This window comes from Sorex araneus, chromosome X (genome assembly GCF_027595985.1).
Source record: "Sorex araneus isolate mSorAra2 chromosome X, mSorAra2.pri, whole genome shotgun sequence".
Classification (NCBI taxonomy): Eukaryota; Metazoa; Chordata; class Mammalia; order Eulipotyphla; family Soricidae; genus Sorex; species Sorex araneus.
Window position 1 is genome coordinate 137,162,502 of NC_073313.1, and position 19,874 is coordinate 137,182,375.

A 19,874-nucleotide genomic window follows, 5' to 3' on the forward strand; every position below is an offset into this window, starting at 1 on the left:
ATCCACTTGTATGCAAATTTCATGACTTCATGTTTCCTGACAGCTACATAGTATTCCATTGTGTAAATATACCAGAGTTTCTTTAGCCAATCATCTGTTTTCGGGCACTCTGGTTTTTTCCATATTGTGGCTATTGTGAACAGAGCGGCAATGAACATGGAAATGCAGATGTCATCTCTACTATACCTTTTTGCCTCTCCGGGATATATTCCCAGGAGTGGTATTGCTGGGTCAAATGGGAGCTCAATTTCTAACTTTTTGAGAATCGTCCATATTGTTTTCCAAAAGGGCTGAACCAGTCGACATTCCCACCAGCAGTGAAGGAGAGTCCCTTTCTCCCCACATCCACGCCAACACCGGTTGCTTTTGTTTTTGGGGATGTGGGCCAGTCTCTGTGGTGTGAGATGATATCTCATTGTTGTTTTGATCTGCATCTCCCTGATGATTAGTGATGTTGAACATTTTCTCATGTGCCTCTTAGCCATTCGGATTTCTTCTTTGGAAAAGTTTCTGTTCATTTCATCAGCCCATTTTTTGATCGGGTTGGCAGTTTTCTTCTTGTGGAGTTCAACCAGTGCATTGTATATCCTTGTTATCAACCCTTTATCGGATGGGTACTGCATAAATATCCTTTCCCATTCTGTAGACTGTCTTTGTATTTTGGTCACTGTTTCTTTTGAGTTGCAGAAGCTTCTTAGTTTGAGATAGTCCCATTTATTTATCTTTGTTTTCACTAGCTTAGCCAGTGGCGTGTCAGCTTTGAAGATACCTTTGGCTTCAATGTCGTGGAGGGTTTTGCCGACCTTATCTTCAATGTACCTTAGGGATTCTGGTCTGATGTTGAGGTCTTTAATCCAGTTTGATCTGATTTTTGTACATGGTGATAGATGGAGGTCTAAGCCCATTTTTTTGCATGTAGCCGTCCAGTTTTGCCAGCACAATTTGTTAAACATGCTTTCCTTGCTCCACTTCACATTTCTTGCTCCCTTATCAAAGATTAGATGATCATATATTTGGGGGTGTATGTCAGAGTATTCAACCCTGTTCCACTGGTCTGCCGCTCTGCCTTTGTTCCAGTACCATGCTGTTTTAATGACTACCGCTTTGTAGTAGAGTTGGAAGTTGGGGAGGTTGATTCCTCCCATTTTCTTTTTCCCAAGGGTTGCTTTAGCTATTCGTGGGGGCTTATTGTTCCATATGAATTTCAGGAGCGCTTGCTCCATTTCTTTGAAGAATGTCAAGGGTATCCCTATAGGGATCGCATTGAATTTGCACAATGCTTTGGGGAGAATTGCCATTTTGACAATATTAATTCTTCCAATCCATGAGCAGGGCATGTCTTTCCATTTCTTCGTGTCCTCTTTTATTTCCTGAAGTAGTGTTTTATAGTTTTCATTATACAAGTCCTTTACCTCCTTTGTTAAGCTGATTCCGAGGTATTTGATTTTTTGAGGCGCAATTGTGAATGGGATTGCTGTTCTCAGGTCACTTTCTTCTCTCTCATTTTTTGCATATAGGAAAGCCATGGACTTTTGGGTATTGATTCTATAGCCTGCAACTTTAATGTACGAGTCTATTGTTTCTAGGAGTTTCTTGGTAGAGGGATAAAACACACTTTAAACTGTTATGAACCTACTCAGATTTTCTATCAAAATTTTCTTTATTGTGCTCTCCTCATTCTTACTAAATTTTATACTTATATTTTATTAGTATAGAATTATTCATACTACTAATTTCTTAACCTTGTCACTGTCACTGTCATCCCATCATCGATTTGTTCGAGCGGGCACCAGTAACGTCTTCTCATTGAGAGACTTATTGTTACTGTTTTTGACATATCCAATACACAAGGGTAGCTTGCCTGGCTCTGCCGCGCGGGCTTGATACTCTCTGTAGCTTGCAGAGCTCTCCGAGAGGGGCGGAGGAATCAAACTTGGGTCGGCCGCGTGAAAGGCGAACGCCCAACCGCTGTGCTATCGCTCCAGCCCACCTTATTCCTGTAAAAAGAGAAAGATATACAGGTTTTTTTAAAAAAATTATGTCAACTTAGTAATTTTCAATTTGGGGGATTTTTTGAGTTTAACTTTACCAACTCCACAATAAATATATATATACATATATATGTATATTTATGTATATATTTGCTTTTTGGGGTCACACCCAGGAATGCTCAGGGGTTACTCCTGGCTCTGTACTCAGGAATTACTCCTGGCGGTGCTTGAGGGACCATATGGGATGCCGAGAATTGAACCTGTGTCTGCCGCATGCAAAGCAAATGCCCTATCCACTGTACTATTGCTCCGGGCCCCCACAATAAATATTTTTTAAAAAGAACTATTATATGTGGGATATAAAGGAACAAAATGAGCAACCGTGGCCAAAGTCATTCTAACTGGAGATTCTGTCTATAGAACTATGCTTGTTTTTGAGGAAGACGCTTAGAGGGCCCTTGGGTCACTAGTGGAGAGAGGCAGCCCCTCTGATGATGGGTATGGTGTTGGAACAATATGCATAAAAAATATCTTTAGTTGTATATTATAGTGCCGCAATAAAAATGGTAAATGGAAAAATAGGGTTCATATTGTATGATTCCATGTTTATGATATTTTGGAACAAGAAGGCATAAGGACATTGTAAAATTGTTACCACCAGTGCTGGCAAGGATGTGGGAAAAAGGGACTCTCATTCATTTTCATGGGAATGCTTAATAGTACAGTTTTTTTTTAAAATTACTATGGATATTCCTCCAAAAACTAGGAATTGTGCTCCCATATGACCCACTGTTCACAATAGCCAGAATCTGGAAACATCCTGAGTGCCCAAGAACACTGGTTAAAGAAACCATGGTACATCTACACAATGGAATACTATGGAGCTGTTAGGAAATATGAAGTCACGAAATTTGCTTATAAGTGGATGGACATGGAGAGTATCATGATAAGTGAAATCAGTCAGAGAGAGAGGGACATACATAGAATTACTGCACTCATTTGTGGAATATAAAACAACATAATCTGAGACTAACACCTAAAGACAGGAGAGACAAGGGCCAGGAGGATCGCTCTGCGGTTGGGAAGCCTGTCTCATGTGCTGGTGGAAAAGGCATTTGGGATGGAGAAGCGAACACTAAGTCAATGATGATTTGAAGGATCGCTCAGGATGTGTGTTGAATGTAGACTAAGGACGAATCATGAGGGCCTCTTTGTATCTGTATTGCAAACCATAATGCCCCCAAATAGAGAGAGAGTAGAAAGGAAGTTGCCTACCACAGAGGCAGTGTTTGGGATGGGATGGGGGTGGCAGGAGGGATACTGGGAACACTGGTGGTGGAAAATGCACACCGGTGGAGGGATGGGTGTTGGATCATTGTACGTCTGAAACTCAATCATGAAAGCTTTTCAACTGTATCTCATGGTTATTCAATAATTTTTTTTTAAAAAAAGTAACCTCAGTAAAAAATGATGAAACACTTCTAGGGTGTGACAATACAAATCAGTATTTGTTGATGATACAGGCAGGTTGTGTTTCCACTCCTGGGTGCTGACAAATGAGTCAGAATTACCCAGGCCCAAGAATGAGAGGATGCGGCTCCACAGGAGAGCATGGGCCTTGCAGGTGTGCCGTTCAAGTTTTGATCCCTGCACAAAGGAGGAAGAAAAAAGGAAAAAAGAGAAAGTTTTGAAATGAACTATTGGAGATAAAGGAAGGAAAAGAATGAAATAAAAAAGGGAGATGCTCTTTTCTATATGTGATGGTGATTACAGTTGTATGCATGCATAAAATTTCACGTATCATTACATTAAATAAATGTTAGTTTTACTGCATTAAAATTAAAAAATTGAAAATAAGGTAGCACTGTCGTCCCATTGTTCATCAATTTGCTTGAGTGGGCACCAGTAATGCCTCCATTGTGAGACTTGTTGTTACTGTTTTTGGCATACCGAATACGCTGTGGGTAGCTTGCTAGGCCCTGCCGTGCAAGTGGGATACTCTTGGTAGCTTCCCAGGGTCTCTGAGAGGGAGGGAGGAATCGAACCCGGGTTGGCCATGTGCAAGGTAAACACTCTACCCACTGTGCTATCTTTGCAGCCGAAAAGAAGGTAAAAATTAAAATTCTCCTTTTCCCCCCACCACTAGAAATCTCTTTAAAATGATATTCCAAGATTTCTAGCTTTTCTCTTTCACCCCCTAACTCCCATCTAATTATTCATTAACTTGTGTTAATAATGCTTCTTTGATATCTCTTGAAGCTGGTGTATTATTCTAACCTAGTTTCCATGACCCCAGATTATGTGTCACTTGTATGACTGTATACATACTTCAAATTGGTTTTTCTGACTACAGTTTCGCCTTTCATATGCTACTTGAATGATGGAAACCTCAAATCTGTAGTGGTTCTTCCACAGGCCTCATCATGTTGTGAACTTCGTAATGTGATCCACAAGCTCTTTTATGATCCCTGCACTTTGCTCATTGCTCCTTGTTCATGTTTCATAATTCTCAACTCTGAAGCTTCCTTTCCACTAGTTCTCTCAACACAGAATGTTTAAGTTATACTTCTACTTCCTTAAGTCTCTCAAACAAGTTCTCCGGGTTTAGGCTTCCATATCAGACTCAAGTTGAGCTTAGGTCCCTCTACTACCATAATAATGTCTTGAGAGCACTTTTAATTCTATGTTACGAGAGTTAACTTATCTCTAACACTACATTGTAAACTCCTCAAGAATAGAGTATGTCATACATATTTTAATGCCAGTCCCTAACATAAGGCCTGGTACATGGTATGGTAAGCATTCAGTAAAATATTTGTTGAATGATTGAATGAAACGGGAAATAGAAAATAGTCTTTGTGATGATAGGTGTTTTTCTTTATGCCTTTCTACGTTTTTCAAGTATATGATGACCCTAAGTTGCTTTTATCATCATGAAACATGAACATAGGATTAATTTTTTAAGTGAAGCAAGGTAGTTTTTATTTAAACTTAGAGAGTTGTGAGGGGTGTACCCAGAGTGGATAGTAAAACAGGTAGGGTATTTACCTTGCACACAGCCAACCATGGTTCCATCCTCCCCCACATCCCATATAGTCCCCTGAGCACTGCCAGGTGTGATCCCTGAGCACAGAGCCAGGAGTAAGCCCTGAGCACTGCCTGGTGTGACCCAAAAGCAAAATAGAAAAAGAAAATAGAAGGATGTGAGGGGAGAGAAAGAGAGAAGTGCATGTTAAAGCGAGAACACAGTGGCTTATCCAGAGTGGAAAGAAAGAGATAGAGACAAGCAAGTGAGATATGTGTTCAAAGGAGAGCACAGTCTTGAAGAGCAAGGCCATAGAATTAGTTTTTAAATTTTACTAAATATACAAATAATATAAAAGGAAAATAAAAATTTAAATCACTCTAATCCATCCACCTAAAAATAACTGTTTATTTTGTACCTCTCCCTATGAGTGTATTTTTATTTTTTATACTTTTGCTTTTGGGGTCACACCCAGCAATGCTCAGGGCTCCTGGCTCTGAACTCAGGAATTACTCCTGGTGGTACACAAATGCACCCTGGTGAGGACCATATGGGATGCTGGTGATTAACCTGGGTGAGCCATGTGCAAGGCAAATGCCCTACCCGATGTACTCAGCTCGAGCCCCTATGAGTATAGTTTAAAGCTTGAGACTCTATGATCAGTTTTGAGTTATTTCTTTATACAGTAACAACAAGTCTCACAATGGAGACATTACTGGTACCCACGCGAGCAAATCGCTGAACAGCAGGATGACAGTGTGACAGTGCTACAATGCTTTTTCACTAAATCCAAGGATAACATCCCATTATATTAAAATGCTGTTCTTTACTTTTACCATTTATCTGCTGTCCAGCATAAGATTGTATGCAATTTTTGCTATTATGAATAAGATGCAATAATTTTACTGAACATAAATCTAACTCCTCATTTATAAAAAGTCTTCCAGATAAATTACTGGAAGAAAAATCTCTAGAATGAAATTTTGAAATTTAAGCAATTTATGGCTGAATTTTTTTCCAGAAACATATAGTGATAACTACTTGGCTGCCTCTACTCTATATGCCAGAATTAGTTTTGTTAAATTTTATCATACTTATTTAACAGATGAGGAAACTAAGGTGATATTAGCCCAAAGTTATAGAAACAGCAAATAACAGAGCTGGCACTCAACTTTAAGATTGCCAATTTCTGCACCAGTGATATGGCTCAGTGATATTTTATATTCATGCCTGAAGTCCTGGGTTTGATCCCCAGCCCTGAAAACAAACATCAAAAATTCCTCAGAGTTCCCCATATAAACTCAAGTTGTTTCTACAATATTTTAAAAAACACTTTGAATTATCAAATTATTTTATTACTAGAAAAAATGTAAAAACTAAGTAGAAAGAAGGGCTTCCACAGCTTATGTCATAAAGAAGTGATGTGAGTGGATAGCCTTGTCTTGTAATAGATCTTAAGGAAAAAATCTTAAGGGAAATGATTGCAGTTTTTCACCATTGAGTATGATGTTAGCTGTGAGTATGTCTTATATAAACTTTTTCACCTTGAGGCATATTTCTTCTGTTCTCAAGTTGTTGAGCATTTCTATAATAAATAGCTGTTAAATGTTTTAAAATGCTTCTTGGCTTGTATGTGGCCAACCTGGATTTGATCCCTTGCATCCTATGTTGTCCTGAGCACCACCAGTAGTAATTTCTGTGTACACGGCAGGAAGTTAACTCTGAGCATCATTGAGTGTGGTCCAAAAGAACAAAAGCAAATCGTTTTCAATATATGATTATGTAATCTTAGATAATTTTTAAATTTATGTGGTACAGTAATTGAATTGCATATATTTAACCATTGATGCAATGCTGGGTTAACTTCCTCATGGGAGTAGTGATTCTTTTTATGTGTTATTGTATTCAATTTTCAAATATTTTATTAATTATTTTTTCAACTATTTTATCTTAGCCTATGGTTTTCTTTATTTTGTTATTTTCTTTTTTATATATTTTTAAATTTTATTGAATCACTGTGATTCAAGAAATATTTTATTCAATTTATTATATTGAATAAAAATTGAAAAAAAATATTGAAAGTTACAAGCTTTCATGTTTGGGTTACAGTCTCACAATGATCAAACACCCATCCCTCCACCAGTGCACATTCCCCACCACCAATATCCCAGGAATGCACCCCCTTTCCCACCCTCCCACTTCCTCCATGGCAGACAATATTCCCCATACTCTCTCTCTACTTTTGGGCATTATAGCTGGCAACACAGACACTGAGAGGTCGTCATCTTGGGTCCATAATCTACTTCCGGCATGCATCTCCCATCCCAACTGGTTCTTCCAGCCATCATTTTCTTAGTGATCCCTTCTCTATTCCATCTGCCTTCTCCCCTCCGCTCATGATGCAGTCTTCCAGTTATGGGGCAATCCCCCTGGCCCTTGTATCTACTGTTCTTGGGTGTCAGCCTCATGTGATATTCTCTTATACTCCACAAATGAGTGCAGTCTCTCTATGTCTGTCCTCTTTTTCTGACTCATTTCACTTAGCATGATACTCTCCATGTCTATCCACTTAGAAGCAAATTTCATGACTTCATCTCTCCTAACAGCTGCATAGTATTCCATTGTGTAGATGTACTAAAGTTTCTTTAACCAGTCATCTGTTTTAGGGCACTCGGGTTGTTTCCATATTTTGGCTATTGTGAACAGTGCTACAATGAATATGTAGGTACAGATGTCATTTCTACTGTGCTCTTTTGCATTCTCGGGATATATTCCCAGAAGTGGTATTGCGGGGTCATATGGAAGCTCATTTTCTAGTTTTTGAAGGACTGTCCATATTGTTTTCCAGAAAGGCTGGACCAGTCAACATTCCCACCAACAGTGAAGGAGCGTCCCTTTTTCCCCACATCCACGCCAACACTGGTTGCTTTAGTTCTTTTGAATGTGTGCCAGTCTCTGTGGTGTGAGATGATATCTCACTGTTGTTTTGATTTGCATCTCCCTGATGACTAGCGATGTGGAGCATTTATTCATGTGACTTTTGGTCATTTTTATTTCTTTTTTTGAGGAAACTTCTGTTCATTTCTTCTACCCATTTTTTGATGGGGTTGGAGGTTTTTTTCTTATACAATTTTACAAGTATCTTATATACCCTGGATATTAATCCCTTATCAGATGAGTATTGGGTAAATATTTTTCCCATTCTGTGGACTCTTTCTGTATTTTGTTCACTGTTTCTTTTGTAGTACAGAAGCTTCTTTCTTAGTTTGATTTAGTCCCATTTGTTTATATTTGCTTCCACTTGCATGGTCAGTGCTGTTTCATCCTTAAAGATGCTTTTAGCTTCAATGTCATAGAGAGTTCTGCCTACATTTTTTTCTATGAACCTTATAGATTCATGTCTGATATTGAGGTCTTTAATCGACTTTGGTCTGACTTTTGTGCCTGGCATTAGACAGAGGGCAGCATTCATTTTTTTGCAGGTAAAAGCTATCCAGTTTTCCCAGCACCACTTGTTGAAGTGGCCTTCCTTGTTCCACTTTGCATTTCTTACTCCTTTGTCAAAGATTAAGTGGCCATATATTTGGGGGCCTGTGATTTTCTTTTCTGGATTAGGCAATTAGAGTGTTATTGGGAGCTCCACTTTGAATTTTTAAAAGATTCTGGCATGGTGCTTTTTGTTTGTTTGGTTGGTTGGTTGTTTGTTTTTTGAGCATTTTTAAAATTTTTTTTTAATTTTTAAAAAAATTTTATTGAATCACCGTGAGATAGTTACAAGCTTTCATGTTTGGGTTACACAATTATCAAACACTCATCCCTCCACCAGTGCTTATTCCCCACCACCGATATCCCCGGTATCCCCCCCCTTTCCCACTCTCCCCCTCCCTCCATGGCAGACAATATTCCCCATAATCCCTCTCTGCTTTTGGGCATTATGGCTTGCTACACGGCATGGTGGTTCTTCTTGAAAGTTTTGTAGAAATCAGATGGTCTGAGCTTTTGCTCTTAGGCAGACTTTTGATTACTATTTTATTTCCGTGCTTGTGGTTTGTCTGTTGAAGCCTTCTATTTCTTCCTGGTTCAGTCTTGGAAGGAGGCGTTATTCTAAATGTTTTTTACATTTCTTCTAGGTTGTCCAAGTTACTTGCACATAAATATTTGTACTACTCTCATGATTTTTTGTACTTCTGCAGAATTAGTTGTAACCTGAATTTTTCACTTCTGATTAATTTTATCAATGTCCTCTCTCATCTTGGTGAGCCAAATGAGAAGGCTTATAAATTTTATTGACTCTTAAAGGAATCACATCTTGGTTTTATTGATCTTTTATAGCATCTTTTTGTTATCCGCTTCATTTATTTTTCACTTTCCTAACTTTCCTATTGTTTCCTACCTTCTGCTGACTTTTAGTTTTGTCTGTTTCTCCTTTATATATTCTTCAGATATTTGAAACATTCTTGTTTGCATGGCCCTGTATAGCAATGAGATACTTTTGCTATATACTAAAGGGTGTAATAGCTCATCTATTTGTTTTCATTATTCTCTAGGTAATTTTTTATTTCCCCTTTGATTTTTTTATTAACTCAGTTATTCAAAACATGTTGTTCACTCTCCACATTTTTGACATTTTTCCTATTTTCATTTCATTGTTGATTTCTAATCTCATGCCATTGTGATCAGAAAAGGTGCTTGATGTTATTTCAGTACTTACATGAACAGATGCTCATCATTACTTATTTTTAACTAAATGAAAACAAAAAACCACAATGATATGTCACCTCATACCTGTGAGAATTGACTATGTCAAAAATATTAAAAGCAGTAAGTATTAAAGAATGTAGATTAAAAAACTATTTTGTACTGTATGGGAATGTACCTACCGCTGATGTGAAAACCAGCATGGAAGTTTTTTTTAAAAAAGCAAATTACATATGACAGAACAATACTACAACTATGAATTTACCTGAATGATATACAGATAATAATTGAAATGTATATTTATGCCAATATATTCAGCAACATTATTCAAAGAAGGCAAATATGGAATTAGCTGAAATTTCCATCAACAGATGACTAGATACAGCAGATGTGGTATATATAATGAAAGGAATATTACTATACCTGTTTTTAAAAGACAAAATTATGCCCTTAGGGATAATATGGATGGAATTTGAGATGATTACATTAAGTGAAATAAGATGTGAAAATGATTATTGGCAGGCTCAGTGAAAATCAAATTAGTTACCATAGGAAAAGTGGAAAAGGGAGGGAAAATTGGGAAAATGAAACTTTTTTTTTTGCCTTTTGGGTCACACTTGGCGATGCACAGGGGTCACTCCTGGCTTTGCACTCAGGAATTACCCCTGGCCGTGCTCAGGGGACCATATGGGATGCTGGGATTTGAACCCGGGTCGGCTGCGTGCAAGGCAAACGCCCTACCCGCTGTGCTATCTCTCCAGCCCCAGGAAAAGGAAACTTTTTAAAATTTAGTTTCTATATTTTTATTGAATCACTGTCAATTGCATAGTTACAAAGTTGTAGAAAACTTTTTTGATCGTGGAATAGCACTAAAACTTTGATGGTGAAGTGTGGACTATTATATACCTATAGAGGTGTGAGGAGAAACTCATTTAATTACATAATACTATAAACCAATTAGAAGTTAAAAATTACCCAAAAAATGCATGAACTCGAAATAATGCAGTGTATTATCTGTATCATATTATAGATAACCATTTCTGGGTTAAAATAATAATAACATTGTGTACACAAATATATCTTGTTCTTTTTTAACATGACCCCCACATCAGTAATTGTGTGCCACCAGGGCTATTCCTGCAAGTTCTCATGGACCACCAGGGAGCTCAGGAATACAATGAAGGGCCTTGCATATGCTAGACTCGGAGTTGGAGTTATATACTAGCTAAAATCATGATTTTTTTATGTTTTCCAATGCTAATACATATGCCTTAAACATAATGTTAATGATTCCATACTATTGTCAATGGATGTTGTCATGTGCATAGTTCAGTTGCTTGACTCAATTGTGAATTTTTTTTTCATTCCTAGGACACTACATGTCCCATGATGCTTTCCAAGTTCCTGTGAAGAACAATTTTAGTCATCAAAAGAAGTCACAATGTTGGATTGAAGCCTTTACAATTTGAGAGTATTTTATTAAATACTTTCTATACCTATAGATATTTCAGGACTTTACAACTTACTTCATTTAGTGACTGAAGTTAGTCTCTTGATTCAAACCAGTCTTCCTTATGTATTTTTTCTTTTTTAATTTCTGCTTCCCAATCTGTGAAAGCCTAAATGTAAGATATACCTCTCCCAGAGATTCGTTTCATTTATCTTTTCAGATAAAGAAGAATTCAAAATACTTCTCAGAGTCTTTAATTCCACTAAAGATTATAAATCATGTATATAGGATCTTTGCGATAATGAAGGGAATCAAACCATGTTTGCTGCTTATGTATATATATATATATATTTATAAATTTGCACATATGCAGTGTGTTTACACAAAATTCTGTGCTGCTCTAAAAATTAAGGTTAGATAAATTTCAGGTTTGTTTTAAGTCATACTTTGCCCGTAAATAGCAATACAAATATTTATTGAGCTTTGAAAAACATCTTTATATTAAGACCTAAAATTCAAGAAGGATATCCAGTACACCATGACCAAGGAAGAATAGGAAATTCAGCAATGTGAAACCCATCACTCTTATGGATCTGGTTGTTGCTAAAGGCACCATAGCTAATTGAAATGATCTGATCAGACCATATTTTCACCTTATTAAACATAATGACTGTTTTAAGATTTTTAGTACTAATTTGTAGGATATTGTGATTGCTGTTATTCTTTTCTTTGCTACCTACATTATTTTTGTATTTATGAATTACTATTACAATAAGAGAAATTGTAAGCCTTAATTATGGACCATAGATTTCATTAAGATGTAGAAATGATTTTTAGGTTTGATATAATTGATGTTCTTATGGCAGAAGAGACCCAGCAAGCAACACTCCCATCCAAAGCACAAAAAGGAAGGTGATGATAGACAAGGAAATTTTAAGCACCATCATAATGAAAATTAATGATGCTAGAGAATCACAGAAAAGCATCTTCATGATATCAAAAAGAGTTGTAAGAGCACAAGGATTTCTCGCCCAAGAGAGTAAAAGCATAGCTAGCAGATGCATGCTTACAGAGGAAAAAAATACCAGTGATTGAAGATAAGTTTCTGATAAGATAAAATCTCCAGAAGATAAAATGGCATGAATTCAACAATTCAAATGGAAAACAAAAAGAAATGACATTTAGGAATAATGTCTATCTCACCTCTAAACACTAGGGTCAGGGGTGATCTAGGCATCCCCTTTTCACTACAGTACATTTCCTTATCCAATATTCTATATTCCATAGTTGCAGGCGGGGGTGGAATGGTGGTTGGGATGGGGAGGAAAAACTGGTCGAGGAAAGTTGACACTGGTAAAAGGATTGATGTTGAATTATTATTTGCCTAAAAGTCAACTATTATGTTTGTAAATCATGACTATTTAATAATTTTTTTAATTTAGGGAAAACAGAAAAACTCTGAGAGGGGCCAGTGAGATACTACAGCAGGTAAGGCACATGCCTTGCAAATTGCTGACCCAGGTTTGAATCTGGCACCACATATGGTCTCCTGAGCACCACCAGGAGTCATTTCTGAGCACAGAGCCAGGAGGAAAGTTTGAACACCGCGAGATGTGTCCCCAAAACATAACCAAAAACATAAAACCGTATGATAGATATCTGACTTCATTAGAAGAGTAAATATCAGAAATTGGCATTTCAAAAGGTTAAGACACAGCAGTTTGAGATGTTTCCCAAACTAAGGAAATAGCTAACTATAGATGCCCACGAAACTGAAAGATCACCCAAATGCAAATCATTATTAAAATATATGTATAGTCAAATGGCAGCAAGTTGATACCAATACAAAAAGGGTTATATTAATTATAGATAGTTTGGTGTAATCATCAGGGTAACCACAAAACAAAATCCAGGAGCAAGAGACTTGTTCCTGAAAAATGAAGAAATTTGGAGAATAACAATCCATGTGAAGAGACAGTGAAACAAATGAAACATATATTTTAGAAACAGAAAATAAGAGATGCCAATAGTTATGCCCCGTATGTCAATAATCACCCTATTTATGCAGTATGCACGTTCTGAACTTATCAATGAAAATGCAGTGACTGGGTGGATATAAATGCAACATCTTCTATATTATGCTTACATGAGGAGGCATATCTTTCTTCAGATAAAAGACAGATTCCGGATTAAAACTTGTAGCAAAGAGCTCCTTGTCAGTATCAGAAACATATAAGAATAAATTTTGGGGCTGGAGCAATAGTAAACTGGGTAGGGCATTTGCCTTGCACTCAGCAAAGCTGGTTCAATTCCCAGCATCCCATATGGTCCCCCAAGCACCTCCAGGAGTAATTCCTGAATGCAGAGCCAGGAGTAACCCCTGAGCATTGCATCACTGGGTGTGACCCAAAAAGCAAACAATAAAAAAAAAATAAATTTTTACTGTCTATTATGATAAAATAGACTTTCAGAGGAATAAAATAATTAGACACAAAGACAGATACTGTTGGGGAACAGTTTTCCCCCAACGGTGCCCAAACATGTTGTGTACTGGGTCTGGGCAGACGAGGGGCAAAGGATGACAGGCACACAGAGAAACACCCTCTGGGAGCAGCTTATGGCTGTTCACCTTATTACCAAATACACACATATTTTATAGAGTGTCTCAGTTTACAAGAAACTCCAATCACGCGGAGTTCAGCATTATTGGCCTATCACCTCCCCAACTCTGCTTTGCCTGGGTCCAATCCCAATCAATGCTAGATGCTGCAGTTTGGATAACTTGCTAAGCATGTGTGACAATCTGTGTCTAGGGCTCATGTGATTAGGAGGTTGAGTGAGACTCAAGGTCGAACACCTGGTGCTGGCTGACATCCTGTTCTTGCCAACTTTGCCTAGATACTCCCTCTTTCGAGCCTTCGCTTCTGGGTTGCTTTGCAAGGTTGGATCTTATCTGTTCCAGTGCCTGTTACCATGCTCTACAAGATACCATGTAATGATTGAAGGGTCAATCCATCAAGACTATATAATGGTTATCAATATTTATGAACCTAACTCAGGTACATACAAATATACAGTGCAATTATTAAAAGACCTCCAGGGATACATTTACAGAAAGAAACGCAGTCATAGTAGGTGATGTTCACACACCTTACAGCAAATGGGCAGATTACCCTAAGAATTAAAAATAAGTATTTGCATGAATTAAGTAATTGAAGAGACAAGCATATTAGCTACATGTAGAAAATTCTATCAAATAAATAAATATATACTCTTCTTAAGGTCACCTGGGACATTCTCAATTATATCTAAAATGTTGGCACAAGATAAGTATTAAATACGTGAAGAATTAAATAATATCATGCATCTTTTTATTATCAGTCAATAAAATTTTATTTGTAAATAAAATTTTGTTTATTATGAATTAAATAAAAATTAAAAATATGGCTCGGGATGGGGGGCATTACCAGCGTGCTCTCTGCCCACACGAGACCCCAAGTGGCCTTCACATGAACGGCTCCTCCGCTCCTAAAAGACTGTGATCCCGGAGGCCCACTAACTACTTTTGGCACCCAGCGGCTTCTTGCAGAAATGCCTCTAGACTGTGAACTAAGCTATGGCCGCATGCAGTCCTGGAAGGGGAAAGGTCTTTCTCTCTCGGCCTTTCCTTTCGAGGTGGCATGGTGACCGCCATCTTATGGAGCCCACTAACTGGAGGTACGAGCTTGCTGTGATGCGACTTCTGCCATAAATTTCTCTGGGCTTAATTACTAAAATATCAGAAATCCAAAACTAGATGGCCGCAACAGCAGCCGTGCGATCTCTTATGCTCTTCATTCTCAGCAGTGGAAAACAAATTATCAAATGATGCCTCTTTGGCGGGTCTGATTTTGGGGGGAAAATTCCAAATAATAATAGTGAGTTTTCTGTTCAAATATTGAATGTAATCTAAGTAAAGAAAGAGTGAAGTGAAAATCCTCAGCCACAAGGCAGGGGTTGGGAGTGGGATGGGAGGTATACTTGGTGGTGGAACATGTGCACTGGTGAAGGGATGGGTGTTTGATCATGTATGACTGAGACTTAAACCTGAAAGATTTGTAACTTTTCTCATGGTGATTCAATACAAAATTTTTTAAATAAACAAAAATTTAAAAAATACAATTATAAAATAAAAAATAAAATTAAAAAAATAAAGAACATGGGAAAATCAAACATGTGGAAACAAAAACATGCTTCTGACTAACTAATCAATAAACAGGAAATAAAGAAAATACAAATTACACAGAAAACAAGAAAAGATACAAGTTCTCAGGTCTTTTGGGATACAGCAAAAGCTACTTCAGGGGTATGTTTATATATGCCGCCTTATGTCTTAAGGACCTAGAAAAAGAGGAAGAAGTTGAACTAAAAGTGGAAAAGGGACGGAAATAATTAAAAATTATAGTGTAAATCAATAAAATAGAAACCAAATAGATGACACAAAAGATCAATGACACTAAGAGCTGATTCTCTGAACGAAGTTTTTTTTAAGTTTTAGGCATATAATGTTTCATCACCAGTGTCAATTTTGCTCCACCACTGTACCATATTCCATCCCCACCACCATCCCCTCCCTGCCCAACCCCCACCTTTCACCTTGACAGGCACATTGCAAAGTTCCAGTGGTTGCAGCTTAGATCTTGTGTTTTTATTGTTGTTGAGTCTAGATATATAGCTATACTATTTTGGATATAGATCAATACCATTCTCCCACATCACCAGAGTAACTGAAAACCCTACCAGTCTTCACCAATTACTCCATTTTTCTTCTTTCCCCGCCCACCCTTTGATTTACTTCTCTTTCTTTCTCCTATCTAAACTCTGCAGTCAAGGATGATATAGGCATCCCGGTTTTACTGATAGTACACTTCTTTATCCAGTTATTCTATATATGGCAGATAAGTGAGATCATTCCGTGTTTTTCTTTCTTCTGGCTTACTTCACTCACATATCTATCTTCCAGTTCTAACCAGGTTGCAGCAAATTGATTTCATTGTTCGAAGCAAATTGATTATATTATTCAAATTGATTGCATCGTTCTATGTATACATCGTTCTATATACTATTCCATTGTGTTTATATATCACATCCTCATAATCCATTCATCTATCTTTGGACACATAGGTTGATTCCATATCTTAGCCATTGTACTGAGTGCAGCAATGAATAATGCTGTGCATATGTCTTTTCAAATGAGTGTTTTTAGGTCCTGGGGGTAGACCCCAAAAGTAGAATTACTGAGTCATATGGCAATTTAATTCTATGTTTAGTGAGGAGTTGTCATACTGTTCTCCACAGGACTTGAACCAAACAACATTCCCACCAGCAGTGGAGAAGAGTTTCTTTTTCACTACATCCACACCAATACAGATTGTTTCTACTATTTTTGATTTGTGCTGTTCTAAGTAGTAAGAGATGGAAGCTCACTGTCGTCTTGATTTGGATTTCACTAATGATGAGTGATGCAGAGTGTTTTTTATTTTCGTCATGTGTCTGCTGGGCATCTGCTTGTCTCCCTCTGACAATATCTTGAATGAAGGTGTTTTTAAAGGATTAAAAAACGACAAAAAAACTTCATTAGACTCACCAAGAACAAAGGAGATAAATTCTTAATAAAAGCAATCAGAAATAATGGAGTTGAGGGCCAGAGCAAGAGTACAGCAGTTAGGGCATTTGTCTTGTATATGCCAACCACAGTTCTTTCCCCAACCCCGTATCATCTTCTGAACCCATTAGAAGTGATCCCTGAGTGCAGAGCCAGGAGTAAGCCCCGAGCACAGCAGGTACACCCCCCAAAATAAAGGAGTTGATATTACTGTAATATAAAGAATTAGAAGAGACCGTTCTGAACATATATCTGCAAACAAACCTATAACGTAGAAGACATGAACAAATTTTTAGAATCATAATAACATTCAGCACTAATCCTAAAATAGACTTGAGTACACTAATTAAAAATACAGAAATCAAAACAGTAATCAATTCTCCTAAGAACAAAAATTCAAGACCAGGTGGATTCTCTAGTGAGTTATTCCACAGCAAAGTGCACATCCTCCTCATATTTCTTAAAAAACGGGGGGTGGGGGACAGGAATCACTTCAAACACATTCTACAACACCAATAGTGTATTGTCCCGTCCAGAAAAGGATAGCAAAAAATACCCTAGAGAGTGCTATCTGTAATAAACATGAACACAAAATTCCTTAGCAAAATCTTGGCACACCAAATCCAGCAACACATCAGGAGAATCATTTATGATGACCAAGTGAGATCCTAGGTTTTTGATAAAATCCAAATACATTTGTCATTTTAAAAATACTCAAGGGGCTGGAACGATAGCACAGCGGGTAGGGCGTTTGCCTTGCACGCAGCCAACCCGGGTTCAGTTCCCAGCATTCCATATGGTCCCCTGAGCACCGCCTGGAGTAATTCCTGAGTGTAGAGCCAAGAGTAACCCCTGTGCATGACTGGGTGTGGCCCAAAGAGAAAAAAATACTCAAATATTGTAAATAGATGGACCATGATTTCATATAATATAGAATTCATATATAATAAGCCTATAGCTAATACAATAAATCATTAAAAAACCTGAAAGTTTTTCTCTAAAGATCTGGAACAAGTTCATTTTCACTACTACCATTTAACACATTTTTGAAGTTTTCACCAGAGCAATTAGATAAGAAAAAAATAAAAGTAATAAAAAATAATCTAAATTTAAAAAGAAAAAATAAATTATCACTGTTTGCAGATGATAAGATTCTAAATATCCTACAAAAACTACTGTGTAGAGTAAAGTGGCAGGGTACAAAACAACTATATGAAATATAAATTGCATTTTTGTACACAAATTAGAGGAATAAAAATTAATTAAAATTAGAATTCATTAAAATATATAAAATACCTGTGAATAAACATCACTGTATCACTGTCACTGTCATCCAATTGCTCATTGATTTGCTCAAGTGGGTACCAGTAACGTCTTCATTGTGAGACTTGTTGTTACTGTTTTTGGCATGTTGAATATGCCATGGGTAGCTTGCCAGACTCTGCTCTGAGGGCAAGTTACTCTTGGTAGCTTGCCAGGCTCTCCAAGAAGAATAGAGGAATCGAACCTGGTTTGGCTGCATGTAAGGCAAATGTCCTACCCTCTATTCTATCGCTCTAGCCCATAAAGAAAGAAAAATGCCTCTATACTGAAAACTTTACCACATTTTAAAAAGTAATAGCAAAAGAAAGAAATTGCAAAATGGAAATATAGAAATAATAGCAGAAGAAAGAAACAATAATAATAAAAACACAAGGAAATGTAAAGACATCATGTGTTGATGGGTTGATCGGTTGGAAGTATAAACATTGTTAAAATTGTTACCTAATGCAATTTCCAGATTCAGTACAATTCCTATCAAAACACTGATACAATTTTTCAAGGAAATAAAACAATTATAAAACTTTGGAACCAAGTATGAAACAAAAGAGCACAATAGGCAAAGGAATAATGAGAAAAAAAGAAAATTAAATAGAAGTATTATAATGATAAAGTTTCATGGGCCTGAGAGATAGTACAGAAAGCATGGAGCTTGCCTTGCATGTCTGCTCCAGGTTTGATCCCCAGCACCCCATATGGTCCCTCAAGTGTCTTCAGGATTGGTCCCTGAGCACTAACAGGTGTGTCTGCAAAGCAATTAAAAAATAGTATAAAGTTTTACACTTGACATTAACCTGAGGCTTAGCACTACATAATGTTTTAATAGCAGGGGTTAGTGATAATAATAAAGCAATTCTGCATTTTATACCGAGTGGTAACTCGGCCATTAACATAGTTTACACCCAACTTCCCTTTTATATTTCTTATATTCCCAGTGCCCCAGTCAGTGAGTATGGAGCTAATGGTACTATTTAAATAATAATTCTTTAAAGCACTGAAATTTTTCTTGTTTTTAGCCAACACCCTAGTATTCAGTTACTGACAATGTCCCAACTTTCACAGGGACAAGAGGAATCATTTTATAGGGACTGGAGCGATAACACAGCAGGTAGGGTGTTTGCCTTGCACGCAGCCGACCCTTTTTTTTTCAATTTTATTGAATCACCTTGAGATAGTTACAAGCTTTCACATCTGGGTTACAATCTCACAATGATCAAACACCCATCCCTCCACCAGTGCACATTCCCCACCACCAGTATCCCGACTAGACCCCACCTTTCCCACCCTCCCCCTGCCTCCATGGCAGACAATATTCCCCATATTCTCTCTCTCCTTTTGGGCATTATGGCTTGCACAGACACTGAGAACCGACCCGGGTTCTATTCCCAGCATCCCATATCATTCCCCGAGCACCGCCAGGGGTGATTCCTGAGTGCAGAGCCAGGAGTAACCCCTGAGCATCACCGGATGTGACCTAAAAAGCAAAAAAAAAAATTATAGCTGTCAAAAAATACGCGCTGAAGGATGTGTGTTTGCGGACTCCCCAGGCAGCTCCCTTGCCGCCCGCATTCGGTGCTCTCTAGCCGCTGCATATGAACTGGATTGGGACGGTTGTTGATGGGCAGGTGAAGGAACAATGACCAAGCTGGTTGCTGATTAGTTGCCTTTTATTCAGTCTCCCATCTCTCCCATCTCACACACTCTTCCTTCCTAGCCCCTCATTTTTTGATCCCAGCTCTCTAGATG

The 19,874-nt window shown here is 37.7% G+C and overlaps 1 protein-coding gene across 2 annotated transcripts in view; it reads left to right on the forward strand.

Moving 5' to 3' along the window:
• Positions 1 to 11,519, forward strand: part of ZDHHC15 (zinc finger DHHC-type palmitoyltransferase 15) — a 177,400-nt gene extending 165,881 nt beyond the window's left edge. The window contains exon 11 of one of the 2 annotated variants that reach the window (XM_055122910.1): positions 11,086 to 11,519. The gene's annotated coding sequence lies outside the window, so the exon portion shown is untranslated. The remainder of the gene's footprint in view (positions 1 to 11,085) is intronic. The other variant, XM_004620918.2, reaches the window with a different exon arrangement.
• Positions 11,520 to 19,874: the final 8,355 nt, after the last annotated feature.